General features: G+C 27.8%; 1 long non-coding RNA gene across 1 annotated transcript; it reads right to left on the bottom strand.

Annotated features, from left to right (window-relative positions):
* Positions 1-2,892: 2,892 nt before the first annotated feature.
* Positions 2,893-3,953, bottom strand: LOC123264706. Its single transcript, XR_006509403.1, has 3 exons — positions 3,733-3,953; positions 3,221-3,431; positions 2,893-3,161 (listed from the first exon to the last, which is right to left on the bottom strand). It is a non-coding gene; the product is annotated as an uncharacterized LOC123264706 (long non-coding RNA).
* Between the last annotated feature and the right edge of the window lie 4,654 nt (positions 3,954-8,607).

Below are 8,607 nucleotides of genomic sequence, written 5' to 3'. Positions count from 1 at the left end.
CTACACCGCAAATGAAATCAGCCATGGAATTTTATCCCGAGTACGTTGGAATCGACGCAACATATAAATTATCAAATATTAGGGCACCTGTTTATTTATATATAGTCGAAGATCCTAATGGCTGTACCGAAATTGCGGGGGTATCGATTTTAGTTAATGAAGACAAACCGAGCATTACATGGATGATGAATTGTTTTAAAGCATGTCATCCTTCATGGAAAAAAATTAAGTGCATTATGACAGATAAAGATCTGACGGAAAGAGCCGCGATTCGTGACAGTTTGTTACCTTTGGAAGTGAATCTGATTATGTGTGCATTTCATACACTCAGAACTTTTAATAGAGAAATCACTATAGAAAAAAGAAACATAACAGCAAAAGAAAGGGATGAAGCTAAAAGAATTCTTCAGGAGTTGGTGTATGCAAAGACCGAAGAACGTTATTTTCAATTGTATGAAGAACTCAAAAAAATGCCGCAGTCAATCGTGGAATACTTCGATAAAAACTGGCATGAATGTCGAAAAGAGTGGTCTCTATCTAGTGATTACGTGCAACACAACTTTGGGAACGGTACTAATAATCGATTGGAATCATTAAATGCGAAAATAAAAATAGATGTAGATAAATATCTGTTATTGGAAGATTTCATTGAGACAATTATTAATTTGTACGGAATGCTCTCAATTAGAGAAAAATCACAAAGCAGCCAAGTCGTACCAAAAACAAAAAGTTCTCAGTTTTTCTAAAGATTCTCCAGAATGTCGTTATTCTCAATACGTCACAAATTATGCATTTAATTTCATCAAAAAAGAACTAGAGAAAATGCATAATTTGGAATTAATTTACAATGAAAATTTAAATGTTTATCAACAAAATTTAACGCCTACTGGCATAATATCTACGACATTTTCATCATGTGACTGTTTAGAGCGCACGTCAATGATTTTACCATGCAGGTAAGTTAATTTAGTATATTTATTGTTTAGTTTTATTATTTACAATTTTTTTTTATCTAATTTAGACGCATATTTATGGTGAGAAAAATTGAGAATAAAAATTTATTTGAAGAAAGCCTTTGTGACAAAAGATGGACCAGTGATTATTACTACAATACTCAGAGAGTATTTTCAACTGTGCAAGAAGAAATTTCAATTCCAGAGCCTGTTATTACTTCGACACAATACAAACAAAAAGTTTTATCAGAAAATGAAAAATATAAAAAATCATTAGAAGTTATTAAAAAATTACCTGCTTTAGCGGCTGAAGTAGGGACTAAATTATTTTTAAAAAGATTTGAAGTATTGGTTAATTTAGTAGAAGCTTGGCAAAATAATCAAGAGGTAGTAATTATAAAAGAATCAAATAAAAATAAACAAACAATTCATCTGGACTCCTCAGAACCGAATTCACCTGATGTTACTGAATCTGATTCTGACAATCAAATGGAGGATGATAGAGATTTAAAAGATTCTTCAATTGATGAAAATCTTAATAATTCTATAAATTCAGATAGGAATGAAGACAGTGATTTACAAGAAACTTTCAATGATGAAAATCCTCATTCTCCAAACATTATTGTTCATGAGAATCCGCGAGAAGAAAAAAATGATCTTATAAATTCAGATAGCAATGACAAGACATAGCATTTACAAGATAGCATTTACAAGACACTTTTAATGACAAAGATCCTGATTCTCCAAATATTATCATTCATGACACCCCACGAACAGAACAAATTTCTTTCACAAGTTCCGATAGCAGTGACGATAATGATGCTCGACAAATAAAAAAACGCCGAACGAGAAATGCGCTGTCGGACAGCTCTGATGACAACAATGATAGAGCCATATTAAGTCAAAGCACTGGATTAAAAGAAAATGAAAAATACATGCCGAATGTATCAACACCCATAGAGCCAACGAAAAAATTAAGTATATTGTCTAATGTTATTGTGCAACCGGCTCTGAAAAGAAGAGGACGACCCCGAGGTACAGATCAAACAGTGATCGGACTTAAAAAAATTATAAAAGATAAAAAATCACTCAAAACGCCATTTATCAATAAATCAACTGAAGATAAGCGCAAAATTATATTGCAATGGTTAGTAAAAGAAGAGGTTATCACAGAAATATTTAATAATAAATAAAAAAATATGTGAAAATGATTTAACGAAAAATTATAAAGATCTGCCTTTTTCTATCATTGACGAAGATAATGTCGATTTATCACTAATCAACCGATATTTTACTAAAAACGGATGGAAAAAAATTGAAAAAAATGCTTGAGCAAAAAAAATTAGATTCATGGGAATGCAAGTATTGCAATTTAGATTTAGAAAAAACCATCGACGAGAATGAACTTAATAAAGATAAAAAAATGAAGATTAGTATCGGATGCGATTATTGTTTGGAATGGTACCACTTGAAATGTACAGGACAGTTAAAAAAACCAAGAAAAAAATTGTGGATGTGCGATAATTGTAAAAATAGTTCATGTTAATGTCTGAAGTTAGACCACATGTAATAATTTTTTGATATTTTTTTTAAACAAGTTGTAAAAAAAATATTCTACAAATTTGAACATGTGAGAAATTTTTTAATTTGTATTGATATTCTCATTATTATTTAGTTGTTATAAAAAATAAAAAATAATTATTACCTGTGCGCTAATTTTAATATTATTTAATCTTACTTAATTCCATTGTCTTATTTTATTTTTACTTAACAATGATAGCCAATAATTTACGATTTAATTAAATAGAATTGTTTTATTTACTAAAACTTCAAACTATTATAATAATTTTATTTAGTATAATAAAATTGTTTCAAATCGTCATTGTATATTGACTAGAAGTAATTTAAAATAGAACTTTACACTGAAAAATTTTCATTTTCTGAACGATATATACTAATGTTTGTACATGTTTCTAAAACTTGTAGGCATCAATTACTCACCTGACAAAAGAAAACTATTATACTTTTATTAAATTAAAATCCACTATTTCATCTTATAAATATTAACTGTTAAATTGAATTCAATAAAAAATTTTCCAATTTTTTTTGTGGCTCTAAGATAAATAGTATGATTACATTTTGACATTACCATTACACTCATATTACACATGGTTCAGATGTAGTTGAAAAGTAGATCCTAAATTCATTCTGAAATTAAAATCATTAATTTTTAATTTTCTTTTCTAATTTGAAGACTTCCAACAAACCTCATTATTCTTTGTGGAATTTTCCTATATTAATGTATTAGTTGGCTTCAAATCATCACATATTTTTCTATTTTTTAATTATATAAGATTTATGGTAATATAATTGATATTGGATTAAATATGCATGTTAGTATTTAAAATCTTCATTCCAATATTTCGAGACCAAAGCACACCTCACATCACATGCCTCACATTGTATGAGTACCCTTACCTGCGAATTCATAAAATAATATAAAATCTTACTTACAGATAATTGATTATTAATACAAACATTAATTAAATATAACATAATGTAATCATTTACAACTTATCAAATTTTCATAAAAAAAAATTTATTTGGTGTAAAAAATCCATTATAAGCACTAACTTTTCTTTTAAAATAAATACTTTTATAATTCATTAAAAGAAACACCATAACTTTCAATACTTATTTCATTGTTATAACTATTACCATTAATTACAATTAAAATATTAAATATTTGGTTGAGTAGTTGTATTTATTCTCCACTTACCTCTATAGGTCCTTTTAAAATGTCAATCAAGTATATCAATTAATTATTGAAAATGAATTAAATATTTTTATAACTAGCTTATTTTCTATATGGAATGTAGACAAAACATAAACATAACCTCTTCGTGTATGTTGTATATTTTATCATTTCTTGAATTACCTCTCTATTTTTTTAAAAAGTATAACTCATATATTTAGCTACACTTCCTTTTCAATATTTGTATTTACCTCTATATCGCACCTATATAAATACACTTATAATTTGGGGCTATTTGCAATATTATATAATTTTGGGAATGTTGGTACTCAATGAAAATCTTCAACATAATAAGTCTTAACATATCGGACGAATAAAAATAAATTAATCGTCCGAATATCGGACGAATAAAAATAAATTAATCGTCCGAATATCGGACGAATAAAAAAAAATTAATCGTCCGAATATCGGACGAATAAAAAAAAATTAATCGTCCGAATTATCGGACGGCCAGCAACAGCCTAAAAATAAACAATATCAAATAACTATAGCTCAATATAAAGACATTTACTAAATTATTAGATCATATTATCATAAAAAATTAAAATTCAAAAGGCCTAAAATTATAAAATAGTCCATTGAAACAATTTAAATTAAAAAAAAAAATGGAATTATAAAAAGAAGATACAAAGAAAATTAAAAAATAATGACAAACCTAAATTCAGACAATTTGATTAAAAGACATCAAGGTTATTTGACATATACACAAATGAACAACTCTGAATATAGAAAAGCTTTACAAATGAGCATCTCTAATTATGGACAAGAAAATTCGGAAATCTCTCAATTTGGACATCTCTCATTGAAGAAAACAAAAAAAAAATACAATATTTTCTAAATTAAAAAATAAGTAATAGTTTAGAGAAACACGCTTTAATATAAAACCAAACTAAAAAGTAGGAATAAATTTTTTTAGCTTCTCCGGGCGTAAGGCGTCAACTTTAACCTCGCTGCGCGAAACAAAGTTGCCGCTTTCCGCCTTCGTCGGGGAAAAAAATAGTATACACTTCTCGGGAAGTAAATAAGAAAGCCTCAGATCACATGTTTGTTGACCTCGGCTTCGCCTCGGCCAACAATTACCAGTGATCTGAGACATTTCTTATTTTACTTCCCTAGGGGTGTAATATACTATTGGATAATTCAAAATGTAGTCAAAGTGATTAATAAAAAAAAATCGTTTTTATATAAATGTGGGGATCAGATAAAAACAATTGTTCAAGGGTTATAAACTCTGCACCAAGACATCTTCTTCAGAGAACTCTGCTAAAAAATTAATTTTTATTCATCATAGGTAATGTACGATTTTTTAATTTTTAGGTAGATTTTTGAGGGGGATGGTGCCGAAAATAATTAGAGATGTTCATTTGTAAAGCTTTTCTATATTCAGAGTTGTTGATTTGTGTATATGTCAAATAAACTTGATGTCTTTTAATCAAATTGTCTGAATTTAGGTTTGTCATTATTTTTTAATTTCCTTTGTATCTTCTTTTTATAATTCCATTTTTTTTTAATTTAAATTGTTTCAATGGACAATTTTATAATTTTCGGCCTTTTCAATTTTAATTTTTTATGATAATATGATCTAATAATTTAGTAAATGTCTTTATATTGAGCTATAGTTATTTGATATTGTTTATTTTTAAGACTGTAATCATAAGGAGACTAATATTTTATTTATTTTCTTTTAATTGAAACATCAAATTTATTTGAAATATTTTATTTGTATAGTTTTTAATATTCAAATTATTTCTCTGGTGATTTACCAAGTAAGAATTTTTCATCTTTAATTATGTTTATGTATAGTAATTTTTGTTTGGATAAATTTCTATAATTATGTTTGTCTGAGGTTACAATTATTTATTTTATGTGAATTTTCTTCATAGTTTCGTATATTTTTTTTATTTTCTGAACATATTATTAATTGAAATTTTAAGTGAGAGATGTCCAAATTGAGAATTTTTTATTCTACTCGAATCATTGCCAACTGTTACAAATCAATGACGACGACTGTATGTTACAGTAAACGTGATTATAATAATATAATTAATGTAAATAATTTATAAAGATGATTTTTGTTTATAAGCAATTTTCATATCATATGACATTGCAAGCGAAACAAATTCACTCAAAATAATATTTATTTACTGTTAATAAATATAAATAAATACTTATTAACTATTAATCAATCTACTCTTTTCTCCTAAATAAATTAAATTATTAATAGCTAATAAATCCTTCTATCAGTGTACAAATTTAAACTTGACTGAACAGTAATCTTATTTGATACACATTAAACACTAAGCATAAATACTTCTTTATTACTAATAATTTAATAATTATAAATTATTTCAAATAACAACATTCATGTAAACATTAAATTATCACGTAAACCTATTTATATAGGTTAGAAACTTACAACTGTGCATGCGGTCAACGACTGGTATTTTGAAAAGTAGCAGGTTCCAATAGATGACCGAAGTCATTTATTGATGTTATACATAACGGTGTTTTATTGTGCCAGTGTCTGACCGGTGGTTGAATTGGTATCTATTTGATTATTTTTGTTAAATCTTATTAAAAGATTTGTTAAGAAACTATTAAAGACTACTTCAGAATTTAATTTGACAAGATTAACCTAATGGAAACTTTTTTGTTAACTAAAACATGTAGTCACCTCTCGAATACTCTACTATAGTAATTGACCGATTTTAGTCAGATCATGCGGTGAAAAATTTTCATGATTTATTTTCGATGTTCTAAAAATTAAATAATATTTGGAAAACCTATTCATTGTAATGATTATAAGTTCAACAATAGTTAAAAATAAATTCCAGGGTCATAAAAAATGCAGTTAATAACAATTTTTGATGACTGTGAACTTAGCCGACAACCGACAATCGAAAATTTTGACAATCGATATTTCAGCGAGGAAATCGATTTTTTTTAAATTAAAAAAATAGCAGTTCTTTTTCTGAATACTTAAAAGTGCTTTTATTTGTAAATGAAATATGATTTTTTTTTCGCGATGAAATTTTGAAAATAAAACTTTGACGAGTGCTCTAATCAAGACTTTTACATAAAAAAAATCTGAAATTGAGTACTAACCTGTTTTTTTAATAAATTTAGACCTGCATTTAATTATTTTTTTTGAAAAATCACTAGAACGTTGGGCAAGCAATAAAAATTAAAAAAAGAAAAAATTAAAATACTAAATTTTTATTATTACTTCTTCACCATAATAATTTTATCGGTATGAGGTCTCATACCATCAGAGAAAATTCAGGTGAAATTTAACAATTAAAATTCAAAGAAAGATTTATTTACTCAGTGACACTTTTTTCGGTAACCGAAAAAATAATTCGGAAAATGCTCAGACCAGGAATCGAACCTGGATCTTTTGGTGTCGCGCCAACTGCTCTACCCTTTATTATTCAAGCGTTTATTTATTTAAATCATTGATACATAGATATAAACATAATATACAGGTATAAACGTAAGACCTGTTACTTAAAATAAATTGTCTACCTGGCCCATACGGGCTCTTATAGAGGATAACATAATAAATGATATAGAGGATAACATAATAAATGATATTTCTTCATACCTGATAAGCCTCAGGGGCTGTACACAGTGAAGTAAATAATATAGTTTTTCTTATTCTTATTGTGTTAAATACATAAAGTGTTAATACATGATTTATACTAGTTAGCCTAAAAAAGAAACTTGATTTTCATAAAAAAGGCTTACGTTATTAGAATAGTACATGAGAGACATTAAATCAACAACAATTAAAATTAAAAAATATAACATAATAATAGAATAGAACAAGAAGACAAAAAGAAAGAGGAAGCTATTAAAAGAGAACAACAAAACAATTAAAGAAAAAGAACTTGTGATTAGGTGAGCCACCAATACTCTTTGCGAGAATGAGGTTTATTTGTTGTATCTTTGAGGGTTATTGAGGTGCAGTATTTCAGGTCTAAGAATGATAATGCTTTTGGGTCATAAGTAATAGCTTTTGTGTTGGGACCTCTTTTGACGTGGTATATTAGGGGTATACTGTTTGAGTCTTGTATGTAGCCCAGACTGTCCAAGTAAGTGAATATTTCGGGAGGAGTGAATCCCGACTTCATTGCTATTTGAAAATATGCTGGTTGTGGGTAAAATGGACCAGATATTAAGCTGTTTATTGTGGAGGAGGAGGCACTAGCAAAGTGATTGCGGCATAGACGTATGATATGGTTGTTGATACGCTCTATTTTAGCTAAGTTTAAGAGTGTGAGGTTACTATAGTATTTGGTGTAATTTGAGTCAGGTGTCTTGTACATGTTCAGCCAAGCTCTCAGACATTGTCTTTCAAATTTTCTCAGCTTTTCCATTTCAATAGGTGGGATGTTAAACGATATAGGACAACCATATGTGATTATTGGTCTAATCAAGAGTTGGTAACACAAAATTTTTATTCTTTTATTCAGAAATTTAGAATAGACTAATCTAGACAGGCTTTTAAATTGTTTCTTTGCTTTGGTAATTTGTGTGTCTATGTGTGAGTAGAAGTTTAGTTTATTGTCTAGGTAAACACCCAGGTATCTTACTACGTCTTTATAAAGGACTAGTTTGTTTGAGTTTTTGTTTTCTTGAATTTGGAAATTTTTCCAATTTTTTCTGACATCACAATGTGCGTTTTTTAATGTCGGTCGGAATAGGATTGATTCACATTTAGAGGTGTTCATTTTAAGTTTCCATGTGTGGAAGTAGCTATTGATATTTTCGAAGAGCATCTGGAGTGAGGTATTTATAACTGTTGATTTATTGCCGGTGACATAAACTAGGAGATCG

This window comes from Cotesia glomerata, linkage group LG5 (genome assembly GCF_020080835.1).
Source record: "Cotesia glomerata isolate CgM1 linkage group LG5, MPM_Cglom_v2.3, whole genome shotgun sequence".
In the NCBI taxonomy this organism is placed as follows: Eukaryota; Metazoa; Arthropoda; class Insecta; order Hymenoptera; family Braconidae; genus Cotesia; species Cotesia glomerata.
Note: the sequence above shows the minus strand (reverse complement) of the source record. Positions and strands in the feature narration are given on the sequence as shown.